The sequence below is a fragment of the Callithrix jacchus genome, chromosome 20, assembly GCF_049354715.1.
Source record: "Callithrix jacchus isolate 240 chromosome 20, calJac240_pri, whole genome shotgun sequence".
NCBI classification, from domain to species: Eukaryota; Metazoa; Chordata; class Mammalia; order Primates; family Cebidae; genus Callithrix; species Callithrix jacchus.
In genome coordinates, this window is record NC_133521.1 from 30,472,607 (window position 1) to 30,496,461 (window position 23,855).

General features: G+C 47.1%; 1 long non-coding RNA gene and 1 other non-coding gene across 2 annotated transcripts; one reads left to right on the top strand and one right to left on the bottom strand.

Moving 5' to 3' along the window:
- Positions 1-2,627: 2,627 nt before the first annotated feature.
- Positions 2,628-2,700, bottom strand: TRNAM-CAU (transfer RNA methionine (anticodon CAU)). Its single transcript has one exon. It is a non-coding gene; the product is annotated as a tRNA-Met (tRNA).
- Positions 2,701-2,863: 163 nt separating this feature from the next.
- Positions 2,864-23,855, top strand: LOC103789491 (uncharacterized). The gene is made up of 4 exons (XR_008478236.2): positions 2,864-3,014; positions 9,314-9,413; positions 10,478-10,596; positions 14,027-23,855. It is a non-coding gene; the product is annotated as an uncharacterized LOC103789491 (long non-coding RNA).

Genomic DNA, 23,855 nt, shown 5'->3' on the forward strand with positions numbered 1-23,855 from the left:
ATACCATTCACTATATAATTAAAGATGTTAAGATGGTACATTTTATGTTATGTGTATTTTAAACAAAGAAAAAATCTAGGGAATTATAAAGATCAAATTCAGAATAGTGGTGAGCTCTAGGGACAGAGGGGGATAAATTTGATTATAAAGGAATAGAAAGGGGCCTCACCTCTGTGCAATATTCATTTTTTAAAAAATAAGGTTCATCAAAATTTAAAATGTGCTTCAAAGGACACCACAAGCAACTGAAAAGATAACCCACGGAATAGGAGAAAACATTTGCAAATTATATTTCTGGTAAGGCATTTGTATCCACAATATATAAAGGACTCTTAACAGTGCAACAACAAAAAGACGACCTATTTTTTTCAAATGGCAAAGGGTTTGAACAGACATTTCTCCATAGAAGATATACAACTGGCCAAAAAATACATGAAAAGGGGCTCAACATCATTTGCCATTAGGAAAATGCAAAACAAACCCAAGGGAGATACCACTTATCATCTGCTAGGATGGCTAGAGTGAAATAGATGATAACAAGTGTTGGCAAGGATGTGGAGAGGTTAGAATCCTCATATGTTGCTGGTAGGATTACAAAATGTTGCAGTCACTTTTTAAATGTTTGGAAGTTCTTCAACATGCTTAATAAAGAGTTACCATATGATTCAGTAATTCCACTTCTAAGTAGATGTCCAAGAGAATTAAAGACACACAAGTTGGGAGGGTAATAATTGAGAGTGAGAGTACAAGAATTTTTAAATGCTTTCTGGAAATAAGATAAAAGTCCCAATTAATAGCAGTGTTGATAAGGAGTAGCATTGTAATCTCTAGGTTAATTGCTAAAAGAATATTAAACAAGTGTACAGCTTCCAAGCAAAGAGGGAAAATACTGGAATAATATATAATAATGATCCAAAAAAAGAGAAAAAAGGAACAAAGAAGAAGCGGAAAAGGAAACACTTACTGAAATGATAGATTTAAATCCAAATATAGCAGTAATTCTATTAAATGTAAGTGGGTTAAATATTCCTGTTAATCTGTAGAGGTCATATAACAATTTAAAAAATCTCAACTGTTTTTGAAAGATACATTAAAACATAAGGGCACAGAAAGTACAGCAAGAATAGATAAAGATACTTTCTGCACAAATCAAAGACAGTTGATGTTATATTAATATTAGACCACGTGTACTATAAAACAAAAAATATTTGAGATAAAGGTGAACATAAGTGTTCAATTCAGGTTCAATTCATCTGGAAGACACAATAATTCTGTTTTTATGTAGTTGTTACTTTAGCCTCAAAATACAAAAAGAAAAATCAACAAATTAGTCAAATTTATGTCTCACAGTGACCAAGAGTTCAAATAGACAATTTATAAGGGTACAGAAGCTTTGAATAACATGATTAGAAAACTTAGAACAAGACACACAACCACTACAGAATACACCCCCCCACACACACATACACATGGCATTTACAAATGACCATATACTTGAGCCATAAAATTTCAAAGGATTTAACTTTTACAGAATATATTGTTTGACCACAATGCAATTAAGATATAAATAATAAAAAGAAAACTATAATTTTCCTATTTTGGAAATTAAGAAAAACTTCTAAATAACTAATAGAGAATAAACTACAAAATAATTAGAAGCTATTGTAATGAAAAATATGGATTCAGCTAGAGCTAGAATCAGCGCTTGTCATTCAAGCCATGTCCCATCCCCGTCTCCTGGATCTCTTGAGGTTGGGCGTTGACTGCCTAGGTCTTCGTGGCTCTTGGAAACTGGGTCTGGGATGGAGGGAGGGTGGAGACAAGGCTTTTCTCCTAGCAGAGGAAGGTCTAGAGAAAAGGATCGGGAGTAGTCTAGGAGACTGATTTTCACAGATGTTGCAAAAGGAATTGACTCAATTTAGCTCTCATCAGCAATGCTTAGTGTCTATTTGCCTACATTCACGCAAATATATGTGTTATCTCATTTCAGAGGTTTGTTTTTGTTTTTTTCTAAAAACAAAAACAAAAACAACAAAACAAAAAAACCCAGGCTGCAGTGCAGTGGTTTAATGACAGCTCACTGTAGCTTCAGCCTCGACCTAAGTGATCCTCACCTCAGCCTCCTGAGTAGCTAGGACTAAAGGCACGTGCCACCACACCTAGCTATTTTTAAATTTTTATTTGTAGACATTATATTGCACAGGATGGTCTCTAAATTCCTGGGCTTAAGCTATTTTCCTTCTTACCTTGGCTTCCCCAAGTGTTGGGATTACAGATGTGAGCCAATGCACCGGCCTCATTTGTGGATTTCAATACCTTGGAGAGGGGACAATGGCCATTCCTGTGGCTGTGATCTGAGTTTCTTTTGTTATGAGCGAGGTTGAATCTTTGCGAGTTTACCTAAGCATGTACTTAAGAAGCCGTGTGGCGGGGCCCCACTCTCCTGTACACCTGGCTGTCAGATGTCCAACACTTCTTTACCCTCTGGTCCCTGAGGGGCACACTTACTCCTTGCCCACGGTTCAGAGTGCTTTGCAGGGTGACATCCCTCTAGCGGCTTCTAACCACCTTTGCTGCATATGTTTTCAATTTGTAGAGTAGAGCAGATCGTAGCACAACAAAACAGCTGCCCTCTCTGAGGCTCGAACTCAGGACCTTCAGATTATGAGACTGACGCGCTGCCCACTGCGCTAAGAGGGCTCCCACATAGTTCAGCTTTCTTCCTCTCATAAGAAAATATCTGCAGCACCTTCCGCTCGCTAAGTCGCTTCTGCACGGTCGGGCTCTGCAGGCAGAAGCCCCTGGTCTCCCCCCGCGGGGACACGTGGGAGGCTCTCTCGCGGGAACAGAGCGGCCTGGGCTCAGGGAACCAGCCCCGCGCCGGGAAGAAAGCTGCCTGCCGGGAGCGCATCCTCGTGAGGATCCGGAACCCGAGCCGCCGAGGCTCACCCAGAGGCGGTGGGGCCCTGGGGTGCGTGTGGGACGCCCGGCGCGCAGACTCTGGGCACGGCCAGGTGGGGACAAGCTCCGAGGCATGACAGGGCGGGGCGCCGGGGAAGCAGAGGACCTGCGGCTGGGTCTGGTGCAAGCGGTGGGGGTGGCGAGGACCGGCTCGCAGGGGAGAAGAGGCTGCAAGGGGCGCCCCCAGTTGGGGTCCTTAGTTTCCAGGGCGACGGCCGCTTGAGTGGGTCGCGTGACTAACAGTTGCAGGGTCGCAGAGTGGACTGAGGCTGGAGCGTGCGACGCCGGCCGCGGGTGGGCGACAGGGGCGACCCCGGAGCCAGGGGTGCCTAGGGCCCTGGGGAGCAGGCGAGCAGGCGCGCGTGGGAGAAGGAAAGCAGGAGGGCGGAGAAGGGGTCTGGGGTGTGACATCGCCAGGCCCAGACCCTGGGGTCGGGTTGAGGGTGAGGTGGAAGAAGGGAGGGAAGATTCCAGAAGATTCCAGAATGTGAATTCAATCGGAAAATGGAGGGAAGAAATTATGGTTGTCTTGGACTTGCCAGTTCATTTGTTTATTGCATCCTGCCTCCCGGGTTCCAGTGGTACTTGTGCCTCAGCCTCCCAAGTAGCTGAGATTACAGTTACGTGCCACTACCAGCCCCTGCTAATTTTTGTATTTTTAGTAGAGATGGCCTTTCACCATGTTGTCCAGGCTGGTCTCGAACTCCTGACCTCAGGTAATCTGCCTGCCTCAGCCTCCCAAAGTGCTGGGATTACAGGCGTGAGCCACCATGCCCAGCCTTTTTAAATTTTGTGAGACAGGGTCTCACTCTGTCACCCAAGCAGGAGTGCAGTGGCATGATCTTAGCTCGCTGCTGCTTCAAACTTCTGGGCATAAGTGATCCTCCTGCCTCAGCCTCCCTAGTAGATGGGACTACAAGTGCATGACACCACACCCAACTAACTTTTTTTTTTGTAGAGATGGGGGTTTCGCTTTGTTGCCCAGGCTGGTCTCAAACTCCTAGACCCAAGCAATCCTCCTGCCTTGGCCTCCAAAGTGCTGGGACTACAGGTGTGAGCCACCGAATTGGGCTCCTCTCTTGCTAGTGCCCCACTGTGGAATCTTCGGGACCCTGTTGGTGAGGTCATATCAGGGGTCCAGTATACACAAGGGAATTTTTCCTCTCACTGCATGGCTGAAATCATTGACTCACTGAAGACCTACAGATTCAAGTTCCAGGAAGTCTCTAAAAAAAAGAAGAAACAAGGAAGGAAGGAAGGAAGGAAGGAAGGGAGGGAAGAAGGGAGGGAAGAGCAGGCTGAGTACCATGGCTTTTGCCTGTAATCTCAGCCCTTTGAGACCCCCTGTCTCTACAAAAAATTTTTTAATTAGCCAGGTGTGGTGGCGTGCACCTGTGTTCCAACTACTCTGGAGAATGGTGGGAAAATCACTGAAACCCAGGAGGTGGAGGATGTGGTGAACTGAGATGGTGCCACTGTACTCTAGCCTGGGTGATATAAAATAAAATATATAAAGTAAAATAAATAAAATAATAAAATATAGGAGAACCTCCTGGGGTAGGTCACTAAATCCACCATCATGCAGAGTGAAGCCGCCCGGGTCTCTGGTAGGGTTGTCTGCAATTTCTGGCCCTTCCTCCAGGGGAAGCCTTGCATTGCATCTTACACCCCAATATATGGCAATGGATGCAAAGGGCCCTGCATGGGAGACCTGGGCTGGATGTGTGACCTTGAGAATGTCTCTTCCGTCTTTGGGTTTGTTTGTCCTCCATGAAATGATGGGGTCAGTCCTGTGCACAGTTGTTGGAGTAATCTGTTCCTCCCCAGGTCTGTCATGCTTGGCTATGTGACCTTTGACAAGTGTCTTAACCTCTCTGTTCCCATAAAACAGTGATCATACCTGAATCTACTTCACTAGGCTGCTGGAGGGAAATTATATTGTAGAGTGCACAGAATGTGCCTAGCACAGGAAGGCAGTGCATCACTGATTGTCACTGATCACTGACTTGCAGCCACTTAGAGCTGGAGGATCCCTCCTGGCCTGACTGAGCCCTCTCTCCTCACCACGTGGTGTGGAGTGAGTCCAGTTATTCTCAAGAACCCCTGCTAGGAAGTAGGAGTGGCTTCCAGAGCTGCCAAATTTTAGGCCAGTCTGTTATATTCCCCTAGTTCCCACCGGGATAGCTGAGGAATGCCTGCTACTCACCCACAACAAAAGGATTTATTTACAGTGTAAAACTTATCATACACTTCTTTTTCTTGAAGTGAACATAACCTCAAGATTTTTATTGTCTTCATCATAAGACAAAAGGTGAAATTTCGAACTGAATCACTTGGCCCTTTCTCTTATCTCCTCCCAGTTCAAAATGCTTGCGTCTCTTCATAGACATCAGCGACTTAGATCTGCAGCTGGGCTCAGCGCTCAAGCCTTGGCACCATCTCCTTTGTAGTTTTAGCCTTTTTCTGAAAAATCGGGTTGCTCACAGAAATCAATGGCCTTTAGATACACAAACAATACTTAGGTTAGAGGACTTAAGAAAATCCCATGTTTAATAGCAACAAGGAAGATTAAAAACTTAATAAGAAATGTGCAGCCGGGCACGGTGACTCACGCCTATAATCCCAGCACTTTGGGAGGCCGAGGCCGGTGGATCACGAGGTCAAGAGATCGAGACCATCCTGGTTAACATGGTGAAACACCGTCTCTACTAAAAATACAAAAATTAGCTGGGTATGGTGGTGAGAGCCTGTAGTCCCAGCTACTCCGGATGCTGAGGCAGGAGAATTGCTTGAACCCAGGAAGCGGAGGTTGCGGTGAGCCGAGATCGCGCCATTGCACACTCCAGCCTGGGCAACAAGAGTGAAACTTTGTCTCAAAAAAAAAAAAAAAGAAAAGAAATGTGCTAAATCTAAAAAAGGAAAATTTTACAATACTTCTGGAAAATGGAAAAGCAGGCAGAGTGGGAAAACATCCCTTGTTTTTTGTGATCACAACTCAACATCAAGAAGCCCATTCTCCTGAAGTTGACTAACAAATTGAATGCCATTCCTATAAAAATACCAACACGCTTTGTTTCTGGAGTTGATAAGTTGATACTAAAGTTTGTATGGGAAATGCACATGCTGGAATGGCCAGGGAAAAACTGACACAAAATGGGGGTCTAGCCCCACAGGCTATTAAAGCAAACTATAAAGTCTCTGTAATTAGAACAGTGTGGCATTGGCCACATGAACAGGCAGACAGACCAGTGGAATAAAATAGAAAGTGCAGAATAGACCTAAGTACAAATGGAAATTTAGTGTATGATAAAGGTGGTATGTCACATCTCAGAGGCAATGATGGACTATTTATTTATTTATTTAGTTTTTGAGATGGAGTCTCACTTTGTTGCCCAGCCTGGAGGGCAGTGGTGCAATCTTGGCTCACTGCAACGTCTATCTCCTGGGCTTAAGCGATTCTCATGCCTCAGCCTCCGAAGTACCTGGGATTACCAGTGTGCACCACCACACTTGGCTAATTTTTGTGTAGGTACATATACATACATACATACATACATATATATATATGTAATTTTTGTGTAGGTACATAGATGTATATATACATATATACGTATATGTATGTATTTTTTTTTTTTTGGGTAGAGATGGGGTTTCATCATGTTGGCCAGGCTGATCTCAAACTCCTGGCCTCAAGTGATCTGCTCACCTCGGCTCCCAAAGTGCTGGGATTACAGGCATGAGCCACTGTGCTTTGCCCAGGCTTTTTAAACATATGCCAGTTACTGGAGGAGCAGTTGGTGGGGTGGAATGTTGGGGAGTGAACAATCTAGGGCAGTTGGAAGTGGCTCTGAGCAGGCAAGACCACTGGCAGATGAGGCGGCTGTTGAAGAGGGATGGGTCAAGTGATGGAGGGTAGCACTGTGAGCTGAAATAGGTGAATTGGGAGGGGATGCTGGCAAGAGAACAGGTAAGTCCTGCTCTTACTGTGATGGGGCTGGGAGAGGCATCTGAGCACAGATTCCTGCCCTCCAGGATAGGTACTGGGATAATGGGGTACTCTGTTTTTGAAAAAGAAAAAATTAGATCCATTGTTCACAGCATATTTAATGATAAACTCAAATGGATCATGAATTTAAATATAAAAAATGAAAACATGTAAGTACTAGGGGGGAAAGGTCCATGGGTGAGTTCCTCTTAACTTCAGTGTAAGGAAATGATTTGAAAGCATCACTCAGAATCCAGAAGCAATGAAATAAAAGACTGGAAAATTGAACATGGCAAAAAACAAAACAAAACCCCAAACCACAAAACACCAAAATAACTGAAAAATTGAGAGAAAATATTTGTAACACATACTACAGACAAAAGGCTAATATCCTTAACATATAGAGAACTCTTAAAAATTCATGAACAGTGGATGAAATACTCAACAGAAAAATGAGAAAAGACTTGGGCAATTCACACATATGTTAAAATGGTCCTCAAACATATACCAGTTACTGGGGCAGTGTTGTGGGGACAAAAATAGACACAGTTCCTTCCCCCAGGGAGTTTCCAGTTCACTGGGAAAGTCACATGCTGGAAACTAACTTGAATAGGGGCAGAGTATGGTTAAAATTCAAGGGGTAGGCTGGGCGTGGTGGCTCATGCCTTGAATCCAAGCACTTTGGAAGCGGAACCAGGAAGACCACTTGAGCCCAGGAGTTTGAGACCAGCCTGGGCAACATAAGAAGACTCCCATCTCTACAAAAAAATTGAAAAATTAGCTAGGTGTGGTGGTGCATGCTTCTAGTACCAGCTACTCAGGGGCCTGACGTGGGAGAATTGTTCAAGCCAGGGAGGTTGAGGCTGCAGTGAGCCATGATCGTGCCATTGCACTCCAGGCTGGGTGACAGAGGGAGACCCTATCTCAAAAAATAAAATCAAGTGTGGGGTGGATTTCATCTGAGGAGCCTGTGTGAAGGCGAGGAGGACAGTTGGTGGGGTGGAATGTTGGGGAGTGAACAATCTAAGGCAGTTGGACCTGGCAGTTGAGCAGACACGACCACTGGGTGATGAGGCAGCTGTTGGAGTGGGATGGGTCAAGGGATGGAGGGTAGCACTGTGGGCTGAATTAGGTGAATTGGGCAGGGATGCGAGAGAGAGGTAAGTCCTGTGCTTATTGTGACTGGGGCTGTGAGAAGCACCTGAGGACAGATTCCTGCCCTCCAGGATCCCACCGTCCTGATTGGAAACCAGCAGGGCTTTGATGAACTAGATGTTTGGAGAGAATGAACTTAGTGCTGTAGTGGAGGACCAGGGGCAAGCTTCCCAAGGCTCAGACTAGAGTTGGGGCTGGTTGGGTTTCAGGGAAGACAGACGTCCATGTGGATCCAGCCCACTGGTTCTCTGGACACGTGGCTGTGATGGTCAAAGAAGACCAAGGCTCAGAACAAAGACTTGAGATTTGCTCCCAAAACTGTCAGATAAGGAGTTATGGAAGGAGAGCGTGGCCTGAGGGTCGTGGAGCTGCCAGGGTAGAGTCTTAGGCAGTCTCACATTGGAGGTCACAAGAAAGAGTAGTTAGGAGAGGGGTTCTTGAGCCAATGATCAGATTCAAGTCCCTGTTAATGCTGATGTGCCAGCTCTGCCCTTGAGTTTTCTCATCTTTAAATTGGGGAATGAATCAAACCCATCTCAGTGCATGACTGTAGGACCAAATGAATTCATATATGCAAAGTGTTTTAATATGGGCAAAGCACTCAACAAGCGCTGCTGTTAATTAGGGGGCAAGAAGAGATTGAAGGAGCAACTCAAGGGGCTCCAGAGAATACTAAGAATACTACGATGGTGCAAGTCATGTGTTACATGTAAATTTCAGTGCCACAAAGAAAAGTCAGTACTGGGACAAAGGATCTCTCAGCAAAGCAATTCTTTTTACTTCCTGCAGAAAGGGTATCCTCATTAGCAATCTTGCCATGAGAGTACAACGAACAAAGGAAAAGCTGACATATCTATCCCTTACGCATTTGGGGTTGTCCTTACTGCTGTGTCTGATCTCTGTTGGTTAGAGACAGACCTCGTAATCTAAACTAAAACCCAACTGGCCAACAACTTAAAACTTTTCCGAACAGATAAAAGTGATGGAGAACAAAAAGAAGTCCAAATAAGGAAGGTGCATAGGCTTTGAGTGGGGACAAGCCTGTGAGCACGTCCAGCACAGACACCTTGGTTAAGGTACAAGGGCACAGAATGTACTACGTGCCTGTAAGCAAGTCTAACAGCCACATAGACAGGGCTTAACAAAGAGCTACTAGCAGAAAGCAAGAAGGCTTTCTGTTATTTCTAATACTTACGATTTTTCTTACATAAGAAAGGAAACTTTGAAGAGGAACTTTTCTACTGCCTGCATCATGGACGTCCTGGGAAAAGCAGGTAGAATGGAGTCACCATGACATTGAGCTGGATGCTAGGTAGGTAACATGAATTACCACAGGTGAGTCTCACTGTAATCTGTGGAGGGAATTTCTATGGCTATCCCCACCCCACAGTGTAATGAGCTCAAGGTCACAAGAGTATGACCCGCTTTTCCTGTTCTGATCTGGACCTTAAGTTTTATTTATTTATTATTTTCCTTTTTTGGAGATGGGGTCTTGTTCTGTCACCCAGGCCAGAGTGCAGTGGTGCGATCCTGACTTACTGGTGTCTCCCAGGCTCAAGCAGTCCTCCCACCTCAGTCTCCCAAGTATCTGTGACTACAGGCATATGCCACCACACATGGAGATATATATATGTGCATATATATTAGTATATTTGTATTTTTTGTAGAGACAGGGTTTCACTAGGTTGCCCAGGCTGGTCTCAAACTCCTGGTCTCAAGTGATCCACCCACTTCTGCCTCTCAAAGTGTTGGGATTACAGGTGTGAGCCACCACGCCCAGCCTAGACCTTGAGAATGAAATAGCCCTTTGGGGTAAAGGCTGGTCTCCCTCAGAGATGGTTGTTTGCAGGCACCTTCCAAGGGCTAATGCTCTGGCCAAGGCTGGTGCCTTTGAGATGGATGATCCTCGAGCCACGTCCTCAGTCAGCCCTCAGGATGAGGGTTCCTGTAGCCTCTCTCTTCATTGCGTCACCTCCAAAACACGACAGGATTGATGCCGGAAGGTCTTTCCAAGGCCCAGACTCCTCCCCTGGCTCAATCCATGACTCTCTGTGGCCTCCAGCCCAGGGTCTGAATTGGCTCTACCTGGCCCGTGTTCTGACTGCTTTTAGGGTCTGGTCTGTGCCCTGAGGCCCTGTCCCATCTCAGCTTTATCTCCCACAACTGCCCAGCCTGTACCGATGCCCTGGTCCTGTGGATTCTTTCTTGCCTATCAACACCCTACATTCATCTTGGTCTTTTGGTCTGAAATGCAGCCCCTCCCTCCACCAGCCCCTGAAACCTAAGCCGCCCTCCTCCTGCAGCCCCCAGACTGCAGGAAGTCTTTCCAGGTTTCAAATCCAAACTGGTCTTTTTCTCCCTTCTCTGTTTTCCTAGACTTGGAGATGGATCTAGTACATGACTCAAAGTAAGAGGTTGTGTTTGGCTGATACCACCTGTGTCTGTCTGGAGTCAGCTATGAGGGTAGAAGCTCCTTGAGCCAGGAATGCTACTATGTAAGTCAACCCTGGCATCCCCACAGCACATGTGCTAACAGGGAAATTCAAAGAGCCCACCAAACTCCTGCCACCATTTCTCACCCTCTTGTGCCCAGGTCCACCTCTGGGTTGGAGGAGCAGGGTGCTGTGGGAGAGGGAGCAGTGGTCCTGGAGTCAGGGTCTTCAGGTCTGTGCCATTCCACTGAATACACAGCCAGTGACCTTGGATGAGGGTCTCCTCCCTTGGGGCTTTAACCTCTGCATCCAGAGTGTAGATGTGGCATTGGGCCAGGACTTCCCAAAGGCCTTTTTGGTAACTAAGACCGTAAGTTCTTCGACTTTTAATGTGCATATGAATTCCCTGGAAAATCTGTTAAATTTCAGATTCTGATTCAGTAGGTTTGCAGGAGGTCCTCATTTCTAACAGGCTCTCAGACGGCCTTGATGCCGGTGGTCCACGAGCCATGCTTTGCAGTAACAGGGGTCTAGACCAGTGGTCCTCAGCCCTAGCCTGGTAGAAGAGTGGCCCTAAAGGTCACTCTTCCCTCCTCCACTCCCTTCTCCATTTTAAATTAGAGTTTCCCTGGGGAGATTTTTAAAAGATGTTAGGGGTCGGGCGCAGTGGCTCAAGCCTGTAATCTCATCACTTTGGGAGGCCGAGGCGGGCAGATCATGAGGTCAAGAGATTGAGACCATCCTGGCCAACATGGTGAAACTCCGTCTCTACTAAGAATACAAAAATTAGCTGGGCGTGGTGGCGTGCGCCTGTAGTCCCAGCTACTCGGGAGACTGAGGAAGGAGAATTGCTTGAACCCGGGAGGCGGAGGTTGCAGTGAGCTGAGATCGTGCCACTGCACTCCAGCCTGGCGCCTGGCAACAGAGTGAGACTCTGTCTCAAAAAAAAAAAAAAAAAAGATGTTATGATGGCACCCCGAGGCCATTGAACCAGAATTTGTAGGGGTGAGAACTTGGTGTTGGTAGCGTTTAAAGCTCCCCAGGTGAATCCTGTGTGCCGCCTGGACTGGGAACTGCTACACCTCGTGGATGGAGAACTTCAGCAAATAGTTTTCAGGCGATGCTTTTTGTCTCTGCTGCCCCCTTGTGGCTATCTCGTTCACCAACAGTCAGATCTCAAGCCCTTTTCTCTAGAGAGATGGGAATCGCAGAACGATTAGAAAAATAATGCCGCTGCCTATGGTGGAGAGGCCTCCCTGAGACCCCAGCACCCACCGTGCCATGGGCGGGCTCCTCCTCTGCCCTGATGCTGAAGACGATTCCTTAAACAAGGGCCTCGTTCCCAGTGTTCTGGGGGTAGCCCACATGAATAGGGAAAACTCTGGGTGGGGCAGGAATACACAACAGCAGGGGGCCCTGCAGCCGGCAGCTGAGACAGAGGTTGGATAGAGCAGGTCCAGGAGAAACTTCCTAGGAGAAGGTGTGCCCTGAACCCAACCCTCAGCTCCCCAGGGCGGGAGCCACAAGAAGTCTTAGATGCAGACGTGAGGTTTGGGTTGCTTGGCGGTGAGCCAGCAGGGGGCACTCTGGCGCCACATAGAGTTCCCAGGTCGGGTTTCCTAGTCTTCGCCCTCTTGACTGGGAACTGTCCACCTCGGTGCAGGATGCCCCAGGTGCAATGCGGCAGCTCAGAGGCCCTGGGTGTGGCTGTCTGCAGCTGGCTGGCTTCCCTCTGTGCCAGGTGCAGGGCCAAAGAGACCCCCATGCATACAGCCTGCTGTCCGTGGGATGAGGAGTAGGAAGGTTCTGATGCTGCTGCCCATTCAGAAATGCAAAGTGGCCCAGTCCATGAGCACAGGTCTCCTCCCTGCTGTGCCCTGACTGCTGTATGATCTCGACACATTCATCTCACCTCTGTGGGCCTGCTTATTTATCCCTTATCCAATGCATCCCCCAAGGCATCCTGGGCTGTGGTGCTGCTCTCCAGGCAACAGGGAGTTGGACTCATGGTTATTGGGGCTCACGTTGCCCTTAGGGGGCCAGAGTCAAGGGAATCAATTTTTTTTTTTTTTTTTTTTTTTTTTACTTCTGCTGTAGGGCCTGGTTCTGGGATAGACTTTTCCCATCCTCTTCCCAAAAGCCACCCTTGTACAATCATGGGATTGAGATTCAGCCCAGGAAAGGAGAGAGGGCCCTTCTAAGAGATTGATCCTGAATAGGGCTCAGCTAGGGACAGGAAGATCTCTTTTCTAGCCAAGCTCTAATCCCAGCACTTGGGAGGCTGACGTGGGAGGATCACTTGAGATCAGCCTGGCCAACATGGTGAAACCCCATCTCTACTAAAAATACAAAAAGAATTAGCTGGACGTGGTGGTGCATGCCTATAGTCCCAACTACTTGGGAAACTGAGGCAGGAGAATCACTTGAGCCTGGGAAGTGGAGGTTGCAGTGAGCCAAGATCGCGCCACTGTACTCCAACCAGTCTCAAAAAGACAAAAACAAAAACAAAAAAAACTCTCCCCAAATCCCTTTTCTGTTAGTTGACAAATGCACTAGACATTAGGACACATTAGTACTGGCTACATGACTGCCCTGTGTGAAAAATATCCAGAGATGGGTGCACGTTGGAGTTGAATGGGGTTTGTCCCGGGGAGAGAAGGGACTCAAAGGAACAGCAAGGGGGTTGGGGAGCTTAGCTTTAAAATAATGTTTTGGCCAGGTGTGGTGGCTCATGCCTGTAATCCCAGCACTTTGGGAGGCTAAGGCAGGTGGATCACTTGAGGTCAGGAGTTTGAAACCAGCCTGGCCAACATAGTGAAATTCTATCTCTACTAAAAATATAAAAATTATCCTGGGCATGGTGGTGCATGCCTGTAATCCCAGCTACTCGGGAGGCTGAGGCATGAGAATGGCTTGAACACAGGAGGCAGAGATTGCAGTGAGTGGAGATGATGCCACTGCATTCCAGCCTGGGTGATAGAGACAGTCTCAAATAATAATAATGTTTTACTCAGTAAAAAAAATTGGTGTACCTATGGCAAATGGCACCTACTAAATCTGGTTGGCTGTTGTTTTCTGAAACACAGATTTTAGACTCGAATATGTGTATTTGCAAACTTGAAGACACATGCACCACTGAATGCAGTCTAGTGGAATGCAGTTTCTTGATTGCCACCGGCTTCCGACAGAGTTGCAGGTGTTGTGTTGGGTGGTTTTCAATAGCAATCAGACCAAAAGGGTGACTACTAGGATGTGAAGACAGAGGATGAGCTTCCTGGGGTCAAGTTTCTGAGCTGGGAGTCAGTCCTAGGCCATAGTGTCCAGCCAGAGGAGGACAGCAAGCTCGACTCCTGCATGACCACTAGCTCACCTGGTCCAAATGCAGCCTCTGGCTACGAAACAAAGGCAGAGAGAGACAGGGAACCGGAAAGAGGTTCAATGGAGGAAAAATGATGCAACCTCAGGGATTCACTTTTACTCTCATTTCATTAAGTTCCAGATATTGGCAGACTGCTGGCCTCCCGAGGACCACAGGAAGGGGCCCGGCAGACTGGTAGTAAAGGTCAGAAATGGAGAGTGTCTGATTAAGAGGAGCTGACCGACGCCAAGAGGAGCTGACCGACGCCTGCAGGTTTCCTCCCCAAGAGCGGCGAGCCTGTCAGAGCTGCACCTGGGCCTTTCTGTACCTGGGAGAGAGTTTGGGCATGATTGGCTTCCCACAAACATGTGGGGCTTGAGGAGTGCACTGACTCTTTTCCACGACTGATGTCATCCACATCCGTGCCTGTGCATCTGGCCAGGAGAGTGACTGTCAGTGTTGAGGGCAGTGTGATATGGCTGGCTAGATGCTTCTGATGGTTTCTCTCGAGCTCAGCCTTTGCACGTCATCTGTGTGAGCCAGAGGGAAAGCTAGGGTGGAGATGGACCATCCTGGGTAAGCTGGGATCCCACTGTGAGATTTCACACCATGGGGTGTCAGAACCTGTAGTGCTGGTGGCAGCTGTGGCGGGGGTGGGGTGGCATTCCTGTCCTTTGCCACTCATTGGCTGTGCCACCTTGGAAAAGTTAGCTAAACCCCTTGGTGCCTCAATCTTCTTTGTCCCATGGCAATCTGAGTAGTCCAGACCTGGATGGATGACTCTGAGGTTTCGATGAGGTCATATATGCAAAAAGTTTTTCTGCAGCAGCATTCTTTTTATTTAAAAAGATTTTTCAAAATGGGAATTCTTACAAAAAGGAGTACCTGACCTCAATATCTTTGGGCGTCTGGGATTGAGGGGTGTTCCTGAGTGGGCATCAGGGATTGATGAACCCTTGTGTAATAGTTCAAGAGGAAAGAAACATGAAATGCAGCTTTAACAGTTAAAGACAGATTTACTTTAGATAAAACCTAAGAGGGGGCTCTGGCTGATTTTGGACAGGAGTGCTTTCTCTTACAGACTAAGAGTACATACTGGTTTGGGGATGAGGGGCTTTTCACAAGCTTGGAATGTTTCTGGGTTGGGGAGAAGTTTATGGCAGGGTTGGAGTGTTTCTGGGCAGAGGGGAGGTTATCTTGGGGCGATCTTCCCAGCTGGAGTGGGGTTATCTTGGGTCTAGCGTGTCTGTGGTTGCGGAGGAGTTTGGAATGTTTCTGGTCGGAGATGTTATTTGTGGTTTATGACCATGGTGACCTTAGCCATTAGGCTGATGCCCTTTGGCTTTAGGTGGTTTTTGATTAAGGTGGATTTTAAAATGAGGTTCTAGTCCACGACGGCGAGGCTCCCGCTCTATCACCTTGCCCCCCTAAATTGCAAAGCTTTGTTTTTGTGTATGCATATATAAATTTTTTTTCCCCTAGGAGCAAAGGCAATAGTTTAACTAAGATGCTCAGAGGGGTCATGACGTAAAGATTGGATGCCTGGGGCGAGGGGTGTTTCAAGTGCCTTTATTTTAGACCAGAGCTTCTCACCCTGAGGAATATTGCCATTTGGGGCCGAATCATTCCTTGTTGTTGCAGACTGACTTGTGCATTGCAGGATGAGTAGCAGCATCTCTGGCTCTACCCACAAGACACCAGTAGCACCCTCCACTCCATCCCCACCTTAGTTTTGCCGATAAAAAATGTCTTCAGACATTGTCCAATGTCTCTGGGGAGGTGCTGGGGGGGAAAAATTGCCCCAACTGAGAACTGCTACTTTGTAATGTTCTGAGTTGGAGTGAGCCCTCGATAAGTGGTTATTATTTGCTGTGTTGAAGTTTGGCAAGGTTTCTCTTCTGGACATTGTCGATCTCCTCCTATTTCTGTGTACTGCTTAAAGGACCCAGAGCAATCCTGGGAAAGTTGACAACTACAGCTCTTCCAAACTCCAGCCCCATTGGATATATAAACTCTATCCTCTCATTGGTTGAGGCAGCCCGATCAACTGGAACTTGGTTCTTACTGTGTTTCTCCTTATGCAAGCCTGAAGGATCCCAGCCTGGGCAACATGGTGAGACCCTGTCTCTACAAAGAAAAAAAAGAGAGAGAGAGAGAGAAAAGAAAATTCAGCAGGGTGTGGTGGCACATGCTTGTAGTTCCAGCTACACAGGAAGCTGAGGTAGGAGGATCACTTGATGCCAGGAGTTTAAGGTTGCAGAGAGGTATAATTGTGCCATTGCACTCCAGCCTGGGTGACAGAGTGAGACCCTGTCTACACACACACACACACACACCCCCTAAAAGTTTTTGAGAGCATAAAGTGCAACATAAATCTTTCAGTCCTTTACCATTAGTTAAAATACGAGCTACAATTAAATGAAACGGTTTTGTGGGGAGCAAGATCTTGAGGTAGTCTTCATTTGTGGTGAATACATTTCTGTTTAACCACGAGCCTCAGTAGTTTCTCTCTCTGAGTAGTTCCTCATTCAGGGGAAAGATTGGAGAAGGTTCTAATGAGGAAGGACCAGCAGGAGACAGAGGTGGAAGAAAAGTTGGATGCATTTGAAGTCTCCATTATTTAGGAGGTGGCCTAAGATCCTGGGGAGCAGGGTGGGCACCTCCTTTTGGCACCCTGGATGTGAGGAAGGTCTCCAACACCGTTTTGGCTGCTGCTCTGTTGTCGCATCCTCCATGGATGGTTCGGTCCTTCTCTTGTTGGGCTTCTTGTATAACTGCTCTAAAAACCTCCCCAGGAATTCCATACAACCCGTGGAAGTGTTGCTGAGTAGGAGTGAGGAATCTTTCTTCAGATCTTTGAGAATCTTTGTTTCTGGGTGATTCCAGAGCTTGCTTTGGGGCAGCCCTTCATTCACAAGTTTAGCAGCAGCGTAATTGCTCCATGCTGAGGTTTCCCAGGAATGGCACAGAGCACCAGAAGCAAGCTTTGGAAACACAGCTGGCGCAAAGGAGTGACTCTATGCCTTGGTGTAGGGAAGCAGGTTCTAGCTTTTGCCCTGAGTTGGTTGACGGCCCCAGGTATCACACAGAGTATCTTTCTATTACAAGAATCAGCATGGAGTTGAATTCTAGGAGAAATGTCTCAGTGGTATTGGGTGCGGCCATTGGAGCCTCCTTTCCGGTCATGCAGACCTGGCTGTCATTTGGGCACACAGCTGGTCCTGTGAACTTGGTGCTTAAGATTCCAATTAGCACCTTGTGATACCATGGTTGTGCCACAGAAGAAGGTAACGTGGAGATGAACAGAGCTGTGTGATGTGTGTATACCGTAGAAGTGCTGCTGGCTGTTTCCAAGGCATTGAAGAGGCTCTCTGCAGAGGTGGTTGTTATCCCAGGACTCTGGAAATAATGACGCTCGAACATTGGCTGCCACATGGTATAGACAAAATCAGTGTTGCAGGTCATCGCTGTTATCAGAAATTCTGGTTTCCCATGAGTGTGGTGGCCACAGTGCTGGAGTATCAGATTTGGAGTCAATTGCAAACACGCCTCCAAGAATACATCTCTTAAAGCCAGGCACACTGCAGAGAGGATTGTGGTGTGGATTATCCTAGCAGCGTCGAGTCCTCTCATTTGCTGTATATATAGACAGCATAGCCAATGTTGGAGCACGTCCAGCCTCCACAGGTGGGGCCCCAATCTTCTAAATCTAACTCAGGAGAGCCAGGGAGGGATGCTGAAGAGCTGATGATTGGGCTGACCCTGGATTGACCTCCTTTGGAAATCATGGAAACTATGGGCAGCCTGTGACAACCAGCTCTTTAGGAGAGTGGGTTTCTTGCATGTATTGGTAGGGCCTCAGCTGTAGGTAATAGGAGGTAGGTACCGCACTGGAGGCCTCAGATGGCCCTAGGAACTAGTCTTGATGCCTTCTGTCTACACTAGGCTCTTCTAGGAAGAAGAGAAAGACCCCACAGGTTTGCTCATTGTGGTTGGCAGGGTGGTTGGGGGGGACCTCACCTGCTACAGGGCTGGGCCAGAACTCTAGGGGTCGAGGGTATCTTCTGGGAAGTCTCTGATGACTGTTGCTTCTCAGGGCTGTTTTGAGGGACACAGTTGGTTGAAGCGCCTTCTTCGGTGTGTTTTCCCTGAAACGTGTCTCCAGTTTGTCCTGAAACATGTCTCAAGTGACTGTGGCATGGAGAGGGGTTCGTGGGTGTTCTCGTTCGGAAAGCAACCTGATAACTGTGCAAGGCCTTTCTTGTGGTTCTCACTTTTTAGCCAGGTCTTGGATTTTCTGGTTGTTTGCTTTCGCTTCCTCAAGCATCACCTGCTCTCACTCCTGCCTGATCCGGTGTCTGTCCGCTGGCAGACTTTTTGCCGATGGCCTTCCTGGAGGCCTGTGAGATTGTACCTTCATTATCCAGATGAGCATTGGTTCAGCCTCCTTCACTGTGATCCTTGCACCGTCTCTCCTGCCCAGCTGACCCAGCCTCTCACTTGGGCCTGGGAGGCTGCATCATTTTAAACTTCCCTCTTTTTTCCTGACTCTGTTTGGACTACTAAACCATGGCTTGCTACAGACCGCGTCCCGAAGGCTGGTGTGAGGTTTCACCTTGAATTTTTGGGAGAGCATTGGCTGTACCCAGGCCTCCCTTGTTCTTCGGGGTATGGTTCCGTGACGCCTCTTTTTTTCATCTGGAAGGGAAGAGGGCTGCCTCTTTTGAACCATGGTGGACAGTATTTTGCCCTGGGTTCATCATGAGTGGGCGCGTCAGACTTTGTTCTTACCCTGAGATTCAACGGCTTTCTAACTTGTGGTGCTTTGGATGCTGGGGAGGGTGAGGCAGGCAGGGTGGGGGCAGTGAGCGATGGCCAATGGCCAATGGCAATGGAAATTGGGATGTTGACCCACCAACTCTGTCTCTCATAGGTTGAGGGACGCTCTGGGTAGGGGGGTTCCCTTTTCCAGGATGTGTGGCCTCCCTGCCCTCTTGAGCCACTGTGGGGATTCACTCAGGGTGGTGGCAAAAGTATTAAGGGAAAAATATTAGAGAAAGTTACAGAAAATAGTCACGAACCTTCTTGGAAGGCCAAGAAGTTTGCGTAGTTTTAGTAGAAGTTTCAGATGAAGGCAGACTAAATCCCCTTTACCTTTAGTTAATAAGAAAAGCAAATAGCTAAGGTACTTGAGGGGTTCGTCTGAATAACTTGTTTCCTCCTGTGGTCTTAAAACTAACCTTTGAGCCAGATGGCCTTCTCAGCGGGAGGTCGACCGAGGGGGCGGGGTTCCCTCTAATGGTGTGGAGGCTCGGAATCTGGCGTGTAATCTTTCTCTACAAGTGTGTTGACTTAAAGTCTCTGTTATTAAATCTATACTGAGTAAATGGGGAGACGGCAGACTAGTCATTGTCACTGAACTGCAACGAGTTAACCTGTGAGGAGCTCACGACCCCCAGCCCACTTGTTCACTGGAAATTTTATCTGAGTGCATTTATTCATTGTCATGCAGCTGGAGTCTTTGGGATGGAGCCTTGCAGTCCATCTCTTTCCCTGCTATACTTTTGCCTGTGTCTCTGCAGCTTCTTAACAATGATTGTGGATGTGCTTTGAAGTGCTTGGTTCTTGATTAAATGTCCTGTCCTCTGAGCAAATATCCTGACTTCAGTGATTTCCCTAAAACCAGAGGTTAAGGAAAGTCACAGCGGAAAGGGAGTCCACAGCAGCCACCTCCTCCAGGATTCCCAGGGCCACCTGGTGAGTGGGGTATCTCTCCCTGAGGTGGTGTCTCTGGGCACAGCTCACACCCTTTCAGCCTCTGCCCTCTGGGTGCCCACAGCAAGCCCTGACCCTCTGTCCTGTCCCCACTGTCCCTGCCTTGGGTGAGAGAGGACAATTGCAGCAGGGCCAGGGGCTCTTGGGATTTAGGGTATAGCTCTGTGGTCAGGCAGGACTCTTCACAAATTTTAAAAACTCATATCAAAAACCTTTGCTTTTCCTTCACCTTGGAGTTCAGTTTGCAATTTCTGTTCAGACGAATTTCAGCAAGTTGTTTGTGGGGGTGGATGAGACTCTGGGTTGCTTTCAGAGCAGTTAGTGATGAGACTGATGATGACCCCTGGTCACGACAGAACACGTTAATGGGTCCCAGGCTGGAGATATGCTCATGTCTCCACATTCAAGAGGGGGCAGGACTGGTTTCAGGCCCTGAGCTTGGTTCAATGCTCTGCTGCTGTCCTAATGATTAATTGAATAATTAAATGATTATTCATCATTTAATGCTTAATGACTTTTGAAGAAGGGGCCCTGCATCTCTTTTCAGCGCTGGGACTTACAGATCATATCCTTGGTCCCAAAGAGGACAGTCCCAAGGCAGAAGGCTGTCCTGAGCTGATTGCTGCAGGCTGTGAGGTTGGGCTTGAGGAGAGCACCGAGGGGGACGGAGGGGCTTGCTTAGCAAAGGGGTTGGATAGGATGAAGAGGCCAGTGTTTTGGATGAGTTTCTGGAGGGCAGGAGCATTGTGCTTGCTGTGATTATTTGCTGTATCACCAGACCGGGCTCCTGCGTGCATGCGGGGGTTGGGCTGCCTTTGTGCCTCACCGTACCCTCCTGGGTGTGAGGACTTCACAATGCACAGCCTGTACTAACGCTTGAAAAAAAGAAGTTGTCCTATGACTGCTCACGACAAAAAATGTCCTATGAGCAATGTCACAGCCACCGCACTGTATGACAGTGAGGCGTGCTTCTTTGACAAGCAGCAAGTTTCCTGTCCAGAGTGCTGGTTATGCAGAAACCAGGGGAGTTACTTGGTGTTGATGATGAGTGTATCTCTGTTGCTGGCTTAAAGAGATGGAGCCTGTGCCCTTTGGTGCGTGTCAGTGGGACTGGACTCTGTGACTGTTCTGTGCCTGCAAAGAACTTTTTGCCTCGGGCTCCTGGCGCTTCACTGTGGCTTCTTTGTGCATCGCTACTGGGTTTGTTGTTCATCCTTCCCCATCACCCTGGGCATGGGGCTGTTCAGTGCATACACCTTGAACATGTGCCCTTACCCGGATGAGGGTGTGGTGGGTCCCGTCGTCCACTTCTGCCTCCTTCTGCCTGTGTCTGTGCTGATGTCGTGCTTGCCGGTCGGCTGGGTGCTCCCACTCGGGGCCTGCAACTGGCCCAGTCAGTGTTGGTGACCTCTGACTGATCAGTGTGCCCGCCTCACCACCGGCCTTCCCTACCCTTCAGTGCTGCTCCTTAGATGAACTCCCCCTGCTCCTCACCTTGTGTGGGTTTGCTGGAGAAAATCTTCCCAGATGATGCTGGGAGCCCAGGGGAGGGTCTCTGAATGGCCTCCGCTCTGTCCTGGGGAGCTGCAGCTGCAGCAGGGGGACCTGGCGGTTGTTTTTCTGTGGGAGGGAAGGAGGAAGCCTCTGGTGCAGAGGGTGAGTTAAGCACACTCCGCAGTACATGGAAGTTTACGATCAGCGGTCTATGTGAGTTCCCTCTCTTGTTTTATTCCCTTTGAATGAGGTTTTTCCTATGCCTCCCTCTCCCATGGCGGGCAGTTGTTCCAGTGTATCTTGGGTGCCTTTGAATCATTCTCAGCAAACTGACATAAGAACAGAAAATGAAATACCACATATTCTCACTCATAGGCAGTTGAGGAAAAATGAGAACACATGGACACAGGGAAGGGAGTACTACCCAATGGGGTCTATTGGGGGGAATAGGGGAGGGACAGCAGGGGGGGCTGGGGGGGGTATAGCCTGGGGAGAAATGCCAAATGTGGGTGAAGGGGAGGAAGGCAGCAAAACACACTGCCATGTGTGTACCTATGCAACTATCTTGCATGTTCTGCACATGTACCCCAAAACCTAAAATGCAATTAAAAAATACTCGAACAAATCACTGTCACTGTTTTCCATGTAGGTGCTTTTAATTCACATAGATGGTATCATTCTACCATTTCTCCTCCTCCTCCCTTTCTCATTCAGTGCTATGTTTTAAGATGTGACTGTCCTCTCTGAAGTCTTAAAACTCACTGAGATTTCCCAAAGAGCTTTTGTTTATGTGGGCTAACACTGTTGCTGTGTACTACGTTAGAAATGGAGACGCTTGAAAGAATTCGTTTGAGAATAGTAGTGATGGACTCATTGCATGTTAACATAAATAACATTTTGGCATTATTATGAAAATTGTTTTGACCTCGCAGAATTCCTGTCCTAGTTAAGTGTCAGTTTGTTTTAGAATATGAAAGCGTACTGTGAGGGACAAAATTTTGAAAGTGAATTTTATTTATGTTGTTTTATAATACCTGGTTCTGGAAAGAAACTGAAAGATACTACATTTTAGTAAAATCTGCTCTGGTTTCACGAGCTTGCCTCCTTGGTTACTGATGAACACCATTGCCTCAAACAGGAGAGGTGATTCTGGATAGCAAAGGTTCTGTATCATACCAGAATGCTTTATGGCGTTTCATGTTCAATTCGTAATGCCCTAGAATAGGACACAACAAAAGTTACTCGCTCAGGAGCAAGCTATGTGCATACTTCTCTGTTTATTTTACTTATGTATTTTGCAGTTCATGTCTGCATAGGCTTTTGAAGAAATTGAGATCCTGTCTGCCTTTTTAAAGAGGATGGGTCAATGGCTTTTAGTATATGGCTGGGCTCTGCAGACACCACCCCTGTCTGCTGGTAGAACATTACAAGAGGAAAGCCCACGCTCATCAGCAGACACTTCCTGCTACTCTCCCGCTACCCCTCACCCCTTGACAACCCCTGATCTATTTTCTGTTTCCATTCATCAGGTGATACACAGTTAGAATGCTTCCACTCTTAGCTATCATGAATGACGCCAGAAGCATTTGTGTGCAGGTTTTTATGGGGACATATGTCTTCGATACTCTTGGGTCTGTTTATTTTTTAATGCCTTCGTATCAATTAAATGAGTCGCCAAAGATTGTTTCTCAGGCACCCACGAGCATATATTTATCAAGCATCCAAATCTGACAGCTCTTTAGATGTTACCTTGCCAAATTAGATAAGAAAGAAAGAAATAAATAAAAAGGGGCTTTCGGGATATCTTGCACACCTATGGTAATTTCCTAGAGGAGCCTTGGAAAGTGACAGAGATTTGTTCATCCACCTTATATAAAATGAGAGGTGCTAGATTTGTTTGTGTTTCTATGATAAGATTTACGTGAGAAGAATTATCAAATTGGCAGAGATGCTCAGCCTTCCCCAGGTTAAAGTTACATAGACAAAAATGTTACTGATAAATTATTATATATTTTAGAAATTGTGTGTTTATGGGAAGTCCCTGGTGATTTGTCAATGCCCTCACCGCCCGGAATCCCTTTACCTTCAGGGAAAACACAGATCCAGACTGTTGTGAAATAGTTTGTACTGTCTCCTGATAGAGAAGTTTACTCTCCTCCATTCTGATATCATTGGTTGTAGTAATAAATTAACCACAGCTATGAAGTCTGTGTCATCTGCAGATAGTTTTTGGTTTTCTCTGATGCTCGCTTGAAGGTCCAGCTCTAAGCTACAGGCTGCAGTTGGTGTCATCAACAAAAAGAACAGTTTTAAAGCCTGGTGGTAAATGACTGGACCAGGCACTTCCAACTATCTGCATTTTATAGACTCGTGAGCACGAGCATCTGAGCTAGCATCACTTAAGCAGCTCTAAGATTGTAACAGTGGACGGAGTCAGGATTTCTAGGACTCTTTTTTAATGACTTCATGAAAGCAGAGAATATGAATCCAAGATCCAGTGGAACAAGAATTTATTACACGGGACTGCATGAGGTGCTGTGGGAATTTCAACATAGTTCTTTTTAAACTCGTGTTAAGGTTGTTTCAGTGTTCTATTTTCAGGCTCTAAAAGGAAACCTCTTCTTTCGCGCCATGTAACACACCACAATTTAGTGGACTCTGCTTTTGTATACTGTAATAAAAGATTCTAAAATGA